The following is a 13,195-nucleotide window of genomic DNA, read 5'->3' on the forward strand; positions in this document are numbered from 1 at the left end:
AAATGTAGGTTTCTGTTACAATAAAGGAACCTTGATTGATAGAATACTACTATTTACCAGCAGTGTTCCACCTGCTATTCTCCATAACAGAAGGGAATACTGGAAATCTGTATCATAGATGTAAACTAAGATGTAACTCACCTTACCAGTTTATATGGAGCATTTACCCATTTTCCTGCTTTTTACATTTGCACATTGTTTTTCAATCCAAAATGGCAATAAAAAAACTCAGAATGTGTAAATGCACCTTTAATAACATGAGCACCATTACATTGTGCTGTATGTTTGATAAGGGATTGACATTAAATACAAGTAAAAAAAAAAACTATATCAATCAAGTGGATGGAGGAGCTGGCCCATGAGAACTCACAATCTATATGGGAGGGTAAATGGATACATTAGCTGAGGGAGCGTAACAGTGTTGTTATTTTTAGTTGTAGGCAATTCTAAACAGATGGGTTTTCAAGGTACATTTGAAGGTTTGGAAGGAGGGGGGCTATCTACCATAAGAAAGTTCCAGGGTAAGGGGGGAGGAGTCCCTGGAGATTATTGTAAGAAAAGCAGGTAGTAGGAGAAAGAAGCAGAAGATTGTGTGAGGAGAAGACAGTACAGGGGCATTTATCAGTTCTTCTACTCCAATGCGCAAGAAATTGTCATTATTTTTGCATTTCGCCATGTGTTCTTGGAGGGGCAGGGCCACTAGCATAGTGGGCCAGCACAGAAATTGCCTGCGCACAAAACTATGCCACTTTGGACCTGCCATAGTTTTAGCAAGTGATATGGCCACTGGACGGATACATTAGGCGGCCTGTGCCTCAAAGTGTATGAATATTTGAGCTATAGTAAAATAGATTTCCCATTTGCATCAAAAAGCAGTGCACTATTTAACTAATCGTAGTTAGATTTAGACATATTTTAACAACCATGTGAGGCCAGCACTTTAGAAATGTCCTTATTTTTGAAAATTTTCTTCATTGAAGCTAACATTAAAGTAATCTTATATACACTCTATAAATTGTTATGTGGTAAGCTAAAAACACCTGGTTTTTAATGCAATATCTACATAGGTGTACATAGGCCATTGCCAACAACCACCACTCCAGTGGTTTAATGGTACATTGTGTTTTCTAACATGTTATAGAAGGCTAATGGATGTACAGTTTTGCTGATAAGTGAAGCTATAAAACTTACATTCCTTTGAGCCGGTTGAGAATCTGGAGCATCACATTTGTTTGTTCTATTAATCTCTCATAATGGCTGGTGAAAACTTAGTGAAATTCGACAGTCTATTCTTCTTCTTAGAAATGAGGGCCATTCCATGCAACATATTGCCAAGAAACTGATGATTTCCAAACTGATGATGGTGTGTATTACTTCCTTTAAAGGAGAGCACAAATGAGTTCTAACCAGAGTAAAAAGAGAAGTGGGAGGTCCTGCTGCAAAACTAAATAACAGGACAAGTCTCTTGTTTGAGAAACTGACGCCTCATGGGTCCGCAACTGGCAGCTGCAAATAGTAGCCGCCAAACGCCTACAAAGAAAGAAACCATATCATAATAAAAGAAAAAGATTAACATGGGCAAAATAACACGGACATTGGACAGAGGAAGATTGGAAAAAAGTGTAATGGACAGAAAAGTCTAAGTTTTAGGTGTTTGGATCACACAGTAGAAATTTTGTGAGACGCACTGAAAAGATGCTGGAAGAGTACCTGATGCCATCTGTCAAGCATGGTGGAGGTAAAGTGGGAGATTTGTACAAGGTCAAAGGGATTTTGAATAAGGAAGGATATCACTCCTTTTTGCAACGCCATGCCATACCCTGTGGACAGCGCTTGACTGGAGCCAATTTCATTCTACTAATTAGAGAAGAAGCAGGCAGCTGGTATTCTATCTGTAATGGAGTGGCCAGCCCAGTCACCAGATCTCAACCACATTGAGCTGTTGTGGGAGCAGCTTGACCATATGGTACGTGGAAAGTGGCCATCAAGGCAATGGGAGCATTCTTTGATGAAAGTAAAGTTTGAAGGAGAAAATTATTTTAAATGCAAAAAAAATATTTGAAAACTTTCCAATGTCTGGACTAATATATATAATTTTTGCCATACAAATTGTGTCTATCAAGATTTTATCATATAAGAGAAGGAAAACCCATGTATGCATTAAATACTCTTTATAGTCATATTTAAGTCATCATTTCTAATTCTGTAGGCATTAAGCTTGGTGATGTTGGGCTTGCATACAGCTTATAGGTTAGAGAAACCCATGTCATGACACTCCTGGCCCACAATATGTGAGCATCTCCTGATAATGTCCTTTAGAGAGTTTTTTTGCCACTGATACAAAGGTCAGTCCTGTTTTTAAAGACCTATTCTTTCTGAAATGGCAGCCTGAATGGCAAGGAGCCGGATTGTATACATCCAAATAAAACTCCCCCATACAATGATGGGGTTTTCCAATACTTTTCTTCATCCCTAAAAACATGACCAGCCTGACCGATTAAAAATAAAAAGTCTTAAACTTCCATAATTATTGTGAATTGTCAATAAAAATAATCCTTTGTAACTCATTCTCAATTTCTGTTTTGCTAGGCTAAAATATCCTGCACTGTCTTATTCAAGTGGCTATGTATATTGAAGACAATAAACCCTAAAGAGATATTGTATTGATTTCTGTTATAAATATTGAGCCAAAGTACTCATCAACTTACTAAATTGGAGCTCATGACATGACTTCTAATACAGAACCTCACAACTAACAGAAATTTGTAAAGTACAGAAATACATTTTTTTATACATTGGTTTACCACATCAATTACATATAACATTTAATGGTAAAGAAAAAAACCTGTAGAACTGCACATTTATCTAATCTTTTTTGCAATGGCGAGATTATCACACTGTGATGCACCAAGTTGTATCAGCTCTATTGTTTCCCCATCCACAATTATACTGTTTTTCTTTTTAAGGCAAAACTGTATATGGTGGTCTTATGCTAGCAGTATGAAAGGCAGCTAGCATATGGCCTCCATATGTGCCCAGTACACCCACCATACACGTGTGTCATCGTACAATGCCATCACCAGATAAAAGATAGAGTGTGCTCCATCTTAAGCCATACGCATGGCCCGGCAGCATGCTTCCCTATTGAGAGCACTCACCCCTCCACCTCTCCAGTCTGCTCAAAAAAACATATGGTTGGATAAAGTTAGACTCGTGGCTTTCTAGAATCAGCTGAGAAAAAAACAATCCACAAACTAGAAAAAAAATTGCGGATGCTGTGATATCACACAAAGGATATATTGTAGACAATGTGTGGAAATCATGGATAGCAAGATGACGTAATTTACCCAAGAGTGAAAGGTCTCACAGGTGCACAAAGAGTAATCAGAGCTGTAGGGTATAACGAGCCATGCACCTGTGTGACCATGGTCAGATTTCTGTCCACTAGTAGTAAACACAGAAGCTTTTTATAGAATGACAGCAAGCAGAGATCTAGAAAACTGTAAGGAATTGATATAGAAAGTATATTGGAAAATTATATTTATCATAAACTATTTATCATAAAAAATGACAAATTTTCTGTAATGGGAATACCCCTTTAAGTAAAATTCTAGACACTGGATATAACCACCAACAAAATGCTTTACTTAAAACATGTTGTTTGGCCTCAGTCCCAATATATTAACCCCTTAAGACCTGGCCCTTTTTTGTTTTTGCATTTCCATTTTTCACTTGCCACCCTCAAACATCTACATGTACAGTGCTCTGTGATTGCTTGTTTTGTGCGTAATTGTTTCCTGATGACATCGTGAGGAGCAACGATCTTCACCAAGATGGCAGAGCCCATGAGCCACCATCTTTTTGAATCCACCGGCAGCTTTGCCCGTGATGATGAACGGGTTAACACCCGTGATCGGTGCTAAGTCTATGCAGCAAAGGCTTACCAGCTATGGAGAGGGCTAAGCCTGTGAGCCTACTCCAAGCCGACTCATGCCGTACTATTCCGGTGGACATCAATAAGGGGCTAACATATAGAAAATAAAAAGCATGTATCAATCTATTTATAAGGGAGCACATTATGAACATGTTGCAAAAATAACAAATTAGTCCATGGTTTTGATGACGTCAGGCAAAATTCGGGGTATCTGAATATATGGTGCATATGTCAACGTACCTTCCTCACTGGATGTCTATGTATGCGAGGATCATAAAATCTATATTTCTGGTATTTACAGATTTTTGTTCAGCACAGTGACACTCCAGAGGGACACACACACACTCTTATTTTTTACTCAATTTTTCAATTTACACACTTAGGCATTTGCTTCAAGAGATAGTTGCTAATAGCATCATTAAGACAATGAAGCTGTGATGGGCAACCTACAAGATGACAGCCTTTTGTTAGTTCTGCACCTCTTTCAGGGAAACATTCTCACAACTGTTAGACATGGGCAGGCCATCTTTTAGCAGCTCTCCTCTTACTGTGTCACTGCGATTGCAGTGTGCAAACTCTAACTATAGTGTATCCATTATAGTCCTTTTACTCCCCATAATGCTTTTGGCAATGGCCTGGAGCATGAGAGAAGGCAGGTGCTCATAGAGTACTGATGCCGTTTTCAGAATTATGGATTTTTTAAGAGGTGGTAATGGTAAAAGGCTCAACAGTTTAAGTTGTGCAGTAAAGCAGGCAGAACTGATTGGGTTTGGAAGTGTAGTATGCTGTCCCAAGTAGGGCTGTCAGCTAACAGTTGCCAAACTTGTCTGGATCAGCATGAATAAAGTGATAGGAATGGCCCACACTGAAGGTCATACCACATTATGGAAGCCTCTTTTGCACAAGACAAAAAAATAAAAAATGAGATACATGAAATGGTTTGAAAATCCCCTTTTATTTTTTTATATTACACATACATATTGTTTTATTTTTAATCTCAAACACTTGAAAAAAGGGGCTTCCATAACCCCAAAACGCATTGTGACCCTGAGACACATATAAAATGGCTTTTTGGTCTATATGCTGTCCTTTGACTATCCGTGTGCGCTACTTTCATTCCTCAAGCACATAGGATTGCGATAGCTTAAGGTGTGGTCCACAGATGGAAATGTGAACATAATAAACTACATCTATAGCAGTTGTCTACTCGAATATACACCATAATAATTTACAACAAAAGCCAAAAAAGTTTCTTGCAACTGTTTAAAGGAAACCTACCACTTGTAGTGGCAGGTTTCCGATGGCAATACCGAGCACCAGCTCAGGGTGAGCTGGTGCCGGAGCTTATTTTAGTTAGTGTTTTAAACCGCGGTATCGCAGTTTAAAACACTTTTTAAAACTTTATAGCCGGCGCAGGCAGGTACGCGCTCGGCGCTTACCGTGCGCGCGGCTACATAGGAAGTGAATGAGAGCCGCTCGCATGGTAAGCGCCGAGCGTGTAAATCCATTCGCCGGCTATAAAGTTTAAAAAGTGTTTTAAACCGCGATACCGCGGTTTAAAACTAACTAAAATAAGCTCCGGCACCAGCTCACCCTGAGCTGGTGCTCGGTATTGCCATCGGAAACCTGCCACTTCAAGTGGTAGGTTTCCTTTAATATTAACATTTTTTATAATAATATATAAAATGTAGCACATTTACTTACTATGCAGTCCACAAGATACAGTATTTTTCGGACTATAAGGCATACTGGAGTATAAGGCGCACAATCAATAAATGCCTGCTAAACCGCCTAAGTTCATATATAAGGCGCACTGGAGTATAAGGCGCACCTGATTATAAGGATGAATGACCAGCAGGTGGCAGACCTGTGCACAGTTCAAGGCAGCTGTTGTCTGTAAGTACGGTTCATATATAAGGACCTTTGATTTCTGAGAAAATCAAAAGATTTTTAGTGCGCCTTATAGTCCGAAAAATACGGTAGGTTCTTAAGGCTCGTACGTAAGCTGAATTTGTATTGCAGAAGTGGTATATTTTATCATTTTAATTCAAGAAAAAAAAAACATTTTTGTCCCTGTGATCCCAATTAGGATTTTCAATATTTGTGCTGTCATGGAAACAAGAATAATCAAGAAAAGTTCACTACAGACACTTTGCAGCCTGGGACTAAAGTAAAGCATCCAGAGAGCTTTACCAGAGGTCATAGTGGGCAGAGGTCCATCTGTAACTAGGGGTCTGTAAGTTGGGTGTCCTTAAATCGGGGACCGTCTGTACATGTTATTAATGCAAACCCATCTCCAAAATTAAATTAAGTGTTGAAACACTGTTCAGATAACCAACATATTAATGAAATTGTAGAAGGCCCTAATAATTTTCTACTACCCATATAATCAACTTTTTTTTTTTTTCAACAGACCTGCTGACCTCAGAAAAGCCAGTCATAGATTATAGATTGTGTCAAACGAGTATCAGTAGTATAAAGAAACACAAATACTCAATAAATGTAACTGGAAAAACATAATTTATCAGAGACAGAGTGGGGATAGAAAGGGTTAACATAAACTCCATTAAGTTAAATTTAAATAAGGTGTACTCAACAAATTCATCTCCATATAATGAGTATTTATGCAAGTCACCCAAACGCCTTCTAATACTGATCATTAACTGATTGATTATGGTGTCATTGTCTTCACAGAAATCACTGCCAAACCAAGTTCTACTGAGGCAGAAGATCATTAGGAATGTTAAATTGCACAAGGCTATGATGTTCTCAGAATACAATTGGCAATGGGAGCTAAAATTTGTCAATCTCACACCACACGAATACTGCTTGATTATACTTCTACGTTGTTCCCCGCCAAGTGCCAACTTATTTCTTCTGCACAATGGGACAAACCGTTTAAGATTAATTCATGCAATATAACAAGGTAAAATATGCAATTTATCATTAATATTTCATTTCTTATCCCCGTTATTTTGGTAGACTCCCCACCAAGCTGATGGAGTTGCTATAGTCCCTGTAAAATGAGTTTGAAAACTCTAGCGCATGCAGAGTGCTAAAATTCAATTATAGAAATGCAATATTAGACTTCTGCTTGTGGTACACCACGTGTTTTAAGTTATATAATTGCTTATTTTATTTATTGTAATTCTTATCTAGTGGAAAATGCATTATCATTCCACAAAATTATTTTGTTTCATTCTTAGTTTCTGATGTATCTAAATTACAAAGAGCCAATGTTGCTAGTAGGAATGACTATGCAACAGAATCCTGGCCTCTGAGCACTGAATTATATTCATCAAAATCATGGCATAGCAAACAGGTGCTGGGTTCTGAAGAAGACAATAACCCTTCAGCATGAAGTGATTCACCAAATTTAAAATAAGAGAACAAAGTTATGAAAAAAATCCATTGTTCATAGATGAGCTGAGTTCAAGTGTCTTCTATTTTACTATGAAAACAATATATAACTACCGTATTTTTCGGCCTATAAGGCGCACCGGACTATAAGGCGCACCTCTAATAAATGCCTGCTAAGACATCTAGGTTCTTATATAAGGCGCACTGGAGTATAAGGCGCAGGATCAAATGCAGTACCTAAAAATGACCAGCAGGTGGCAGACCTGTGCACAGTTCAAGGCAGCTACACTTCCCTGGAAACTTGTCTTCAGCGTGTCAGAGAGCTCTGATCTCAGAAGTATGGGCTGCTGGGGGTTAATGCAGGGTGATGCAGCAGGGGTTAAGTGGTCTCCCTCTGCCCCTTCTCCTTCCCTCCTCAGCCAGGGTGTTATTCCTGTGGGGTTCCCTGTGGCTCCTTCTCTTTCCCCTGTTACAGGGCTGGCAGGTATGGGGGATTGGTTACTGATGATGATGATGATTGCCTGGTGGTCGGCACTATGGCGGCTCCGGTCTCTCCGTGCTAGGGGAGGGCAGGATGGGCACAATGTTAGTTGTGGTGCCAGGGCACTTCAGGAGCCAGGGACCCTGTATACTGTGTGGGAAGGTGCAGGAAATTTCTGGGGATGGAGCTATTAAACACTTGTAAATGTACAGTACATCTTGTCTGTAGTACATTTCTGTATAAGTTCATATATAAGGCGCACTGGCCTATAAGGCGCACCTTTGATTTCTGAGAAAATTAAAGGATTTTTGGTGCGCCTTATAGGCCGAAAAATACGGTACATGTACAGTCTAATATCAGGATGCAGGCTACATATAATAATTTATTATAGTAAAATTATTATGGTGGCCATTACTCATCACAACACATACATACATACATACATACATACATACATACATACATCGATTTTATGCAGGAGGATTGGTTTAAAGCAAACAAAAAGATATAAAAATATATCACAAAATTTAGAAGCACCATCCATTTAGTGACCAATACTGTACATATGTTTTGTGCTGTGGCTACTTTAATTCCTTTGAAATACCATGCCATTTGTTGTAAAGAAGCTGTAGTGTAGTGTAATGCAGCGCAGTATAATATATTAATATTGACCTCTGAGATGCCACTGGGTGACCACTACAGGCCACTGGATGGCAGAGAGTCTAGTTGCCAGATCCCTGCTGATCTGATAATGATCACTTATCCGAAGAGCTGTTTAAAGGACATCTACCACCAGGATGAATCCTCTGGCAGGATGTCCTTGTTTTTACAAAAAGGAGCTTTTAAAATTATGTAAATGAGCCTGAGGGGCTCTAGGGTCTATAGGAGTTAATGGAACCTTGGGTTTCTCTGACTCATTTGCATAATTTGTAAAGCCTTTTTTTCTTTAAAACAAGGGCATAATAAGCTTATAAGGGTGGTCCTGCCAGAAAGGACACGCATCGGTATGTCATTGTGCTTGGTTTGCAATACTTGATCCTGGTGGTAGATGTCCTATAACGCTGGCATTTTTTTTCACATTTGTATTTCAGTGATTTTCAAAGTGTGGAAAAAGCACCTTGAAAAGAACAGTTTAGTAAAGCATCAGTAAAAAAAAATCACTTAAAGCCATAGAAGATAAAACATATCTGTGTCCATAAGCCCAAATTAGGGACCATTATATGTCCATAATGTGTTAATAAGCCAAAATTAGGACTTCAGAGAAAAAAAATGCCAGTGTGAATCCACTCTGAGGGTAAATGAAAAAAAAATATATATAACAGAATTACCTTTAAAGCTTAAAGGAAACCTACCACTTGAAGTGGCAGGTTTCGGATGGAAATACCGAGCACCAGCTCAGGGTGAGCTGGTGCCGGAGCTTATTTTTGTTACTGTTTTAAACCGCTGTATGTACCTCCCTGCGCCGGCTATAAAGTTTAAAAAGTGTTTTAAACCGCAATACAGCGGTTTAAAACACTAACAAAAATAAGCTCCGGCACCAGCTCACCCTGAGCTGGTGCTCGGTATTTCCATCCGAAACCTGCCACTTCAAGTGGTAGGTTTCCTTTAACCGTCATTTCACAATTTATGATATTGTGTAGAGAAGAGTGTTGTAAACATTTTCATAAGAAATCATCAGTCTGTTTCTTTACAAAGTAAGGATAAGTGTGTCTACAAGAATCTGTCTACAAGAATGAAGACGGGTCTCTCTCCTCTCCTATTTGTTGCACAGTTGTGCGTGTTAACCCTTTCTGCTCTCTCTCTGGCTGTAGTATGATATTTTATATAGCAATTTTCAATGATCAAGTGCTCTGTGCTGTTTAACTAAACAAAGGGAGATTTGGCAGCCTCCATAGACACACACTGTACAGGCTGGAATTTGGTTCTTATAGGAGGAAATAGCCTGATGTTAGTAAAGGCTAAAAATTATATCAAATGGAGGTTGCGCTTTAAAGAAAATTTAATATGTCAGTGCAAGTTTAAAAGCCTATCATCTCATCTCACTAGGCTCCCATATGACATTAGTTGTTGCCACCGGAATATGGAAAAAGATAGGCCCCTTTAAATATGCAGATTTCAGATATACAGGTATAAAGAAACATTTCTTGGAACTTACTTTCTGCATAACAAAATATAAGATCTACAAACCTTAAAGTAAACCTGAATAAGAAAAGAATAAGTCTGAATAAGAAAAGGTGTAAAGAAAGGATCTACACTAATACAGTACATTTTATGACCAGTTGAATATAACTTCATAGCCACTTACTTATCTTGCTTGGCCCAGAGCAGCACAAGTACTTTTTAGCAGGAAGGTTTTTTTTTTTTTTGCTGGCTTTGGTAAATGATTGTATAAAAAAGTACAATTTTAAGTGCGTAATTTCGCAAATATGTATCTGTACTGCAGTTAAATGTATGATAAATGCTGTTATAGGTAACATTACAGAAAATGTTGTGAGCCTGTATTTATTCCACAATACGCTGCCCTTCCTATGCCCCGCCACATCCACTTAACAAAAAAGGCAGTCAGGGTTTAAAAACGGCACAAAGTTAGAAGTGTAAGGCCGCATTCACATGGCCATGTAGGGGATGTTTGTACATGTGGCACCGTATCACTTTGTACATGGAAAAAAGATAGGACATGTCATATCTTTCCCCATGTAAACGGCCCATAAACCGTGCTTTTCTATAGTCAACCCTCGTCCTCTCTGTCGCACCAGACGTAGGCAACTTTTTCATTCCTTCTATTTAAAAGCCTGCTGTACCAGGCTTGATAATTATTATTGATGATTTACACATCAGACACATTTTGTATGTTATAAACAGCTATAAGGCAATGATAAAATAATATAAAAAAAATTTAATTGTGTAGCAAAGAGAAAAACCAATATATTTCCAATTAAATATGGTTCAGGCGCAATCAAGGCACAGTCACTTGGTATGGTAGCAAATGATGTCACAATTTTGCTGTCAAGACGTAAGAAGTATAACTTCCAAATTGCATGGCTACTGGGTAGACACGGCTTCTGACAGGTGGGGTTACCATGTTTGCTGAATGTGCCTTGATTGTAGTAAGTTAAAAACACTGATTGGACTGTCTTCTTTACAGTTGTATAAAAAATATGGTTTTGTATAATATTTTTCATATATCTATATATATAATAACCACAAGATAATATTACTAGATGGCATTTGTACTCTGAAGATACATTGCTGTTGGTAATGATGTTATTTCTTTGACCTCTTAATTTCAATGATTCATATATAAAAATATAGTGCATGTTAGGGCAATGCTTCTAATAACACAGTTACTTTCCAGATTCTATAATACATTTGCCATTTAATAATTACAAACCACAAAATTGCACTGTATAACGTAATACATCAAACAAGCAAATTCTGTAATTTCTTGCCAAAGCAAAATCTAATTTAGAAGGGATGAAATTGTATTTCCATCCTATAAGTCACATGACTGATGGGATAAAAAGAATAAAAGATTATCACCCACTAAGACAGAAAAATATACATAATCACAGGCTGTTTTTATTTTTTTCTAATACTGTATCCTGTTGTGCTGATACAATAGTTAGTTTTTTAACTTAAAAGATCGTTTTAACTGAAGGTGAAAAATGCATTAACGTTTGCAGGCAATACTGGAAATTACCGATAAAATTGTACTAATCTTCTTACAAAGATAACAAGGCTAACCTCACAAAACATGTATTGTTGTTAGCGGGCATGGTAAATATAATCTTTCATATGTATATGAATGTTCAGGCAAGACAAGCAGAAGAATTCTAGCAATCGTATTATTATTATTGTTGGAACCTCTGCATGAAAGTCTAACAGGAAAACAAATCTGTAAATCCTCAGTATTACACTTTCATCCCTCTAAACATTTCTGATTAGGTATCAAAGTCAATTCATTTGGTGGTTTTGATAAAGAATTTGCAATGTCATGGGAATTTGAAAAAGTTTTATCAAAATCTGTCACTTAACGTTTTAAAATTCAGACAACATATAGAAACTCAGTAGATACTCTATTGTGAGACTACCTGCCGAAGTGCACATTTTTATACCAATCAAGAAAACAGGAGTTTTGCTTCCATTACTCAATGGAGCAGCTGGTTAAACAATTGTACTAGAACTATGGAACTGCAGGCAATAGATATCTCTATTCAATTTATATTTGACAGTCAGAGTGGCAGAATGAATCAGACTCCCAGGGGGAAGTTATTCCAAGATGGTTTCTAAAAGCTTACCAGAATGTTACTGAGAACTGTTATAGAGAATGACTTCAGATATTTGATCCAAATAAGGGTAAAGGATGAATAAGATGCTACAGTATTCAAAAGACTTTCAGGGTGAATCAAAAAGTTGTCGGGTCAACAGAGTTATCAGAAGTCTAACCATAGTTTCTGTAATCCTGGAGATGGGTGCCTCCCTAGGATGTGTTGACTGTCACAAGGTTACTTACAGCTACATTGTTTGTGAACATCCCAGTAAACCTGATCTATATTCAAGTGAAGTAAGTAAGTAACCTGATCTATATTCAAGTGAAGTAAGTACACTCCTCTGTCAGGCCTAATGGCTCCTCCTTCTCCAATAGGGTGCATGCCTCGGCCCTCTCAACATCTTATAGGGCCATTGTGTGCCCCAGCATTGGTGTGTGTTACAGCAGACACCTGGGTCTATGTAGTGCCACCTGCCCTGGTTCCCAACACCTGAGCAGAGGTTCCTAGCTTGTCTTATCCAGCTATATGGTGAAGCTGTTCGGTTCATGACCCCACTTTGCTTCTGCTTCTGTGCTGCCTGCCATGACCATCTGTCTGTTCGCTAACATTTCTTGTACACTGCCTATCTTGACTTCAGACTGACCTTGAAAATGTGTTTGCCTGATCCCTTGGTCTATCACACAGGTGTCTCTGCACTTTTAAAAGGACAACTACATGAAAAGTCTAGTTTACAAAAGACTATTGTTAGTCCACCTTCCTCAGCAACACTTGCTAAATGCATTGATCTGAAGAAGGAGACTGTGCGTCTCCATAACGCGTCATCAATAAACCAATATTTATGAAGTGGGGACACCTTTCCTGAATTATTACCATCCAGCTAGCGCTGTTCCAGTCACCCGTCCCTGGTCTCACCTAGCATTAAACACTGAGTACAGTAAACACACAATTTATGACTGTTGGGCAGCTCCTCCTAGATATGTATTGAAAGGCGTAAACTGAACCTTTTATAAGGTAACCCCCCTCCACAATAGGGATAAATAAGGGTTTCCACAGTTTGATTGTGTTTTATCTACACTAGATTGTCTTTACTTCAGACTGACCTTGACCATTCGTTTTTCCTGATCCCTTGGTCTATCACACAAGTGTCTC

At 38.3% G+C, this 13,195-nt stretch overlaps 1 protein-coding gene across 13 annotated transcripts in view; it reads right to left on the reverse strand.

Moving 5' to 3' along the window:
- The window catches only part of TENM2 (teneurin transmembrane protein 2), a 1,545,179-nt gene that overhangs the window by 1,429,545 nt on the left and 102,439 nt on the right, over positions 1–13,195 (reverse strand). Inside the window, exon 1 of one of the 13 annotated variants that reach the window (XM_072145940.1) lies at positions 1,192–1,210. The exons of the other annotated variants lie outside the window; for them this stretch is intronic. The gene's annotated coding sequence lies outside the window, so the exon portion shown is untranslated. Of the gene's footprint in view, positions 1–1,191; positions 1,211–13,195 lie in introns of those variants that run through there. 13 annotated transcript variants of the gene reach the window in all.

The sequence above is a fragment of the Engystomops pustulosus genome, chromosome 4 (assembly GCF_040894005.1).
Source record: "Engystomops pustulosus chromosome 4, aEngPut4.maternal, whole genome shotgun sequence".
NCBI classification, from domain to species: Eukaryota; Metazoa; Chordata; class Amphibia; order Anura; family Leptodactylidae; genus Engystomops; species Engystomops pustulosus.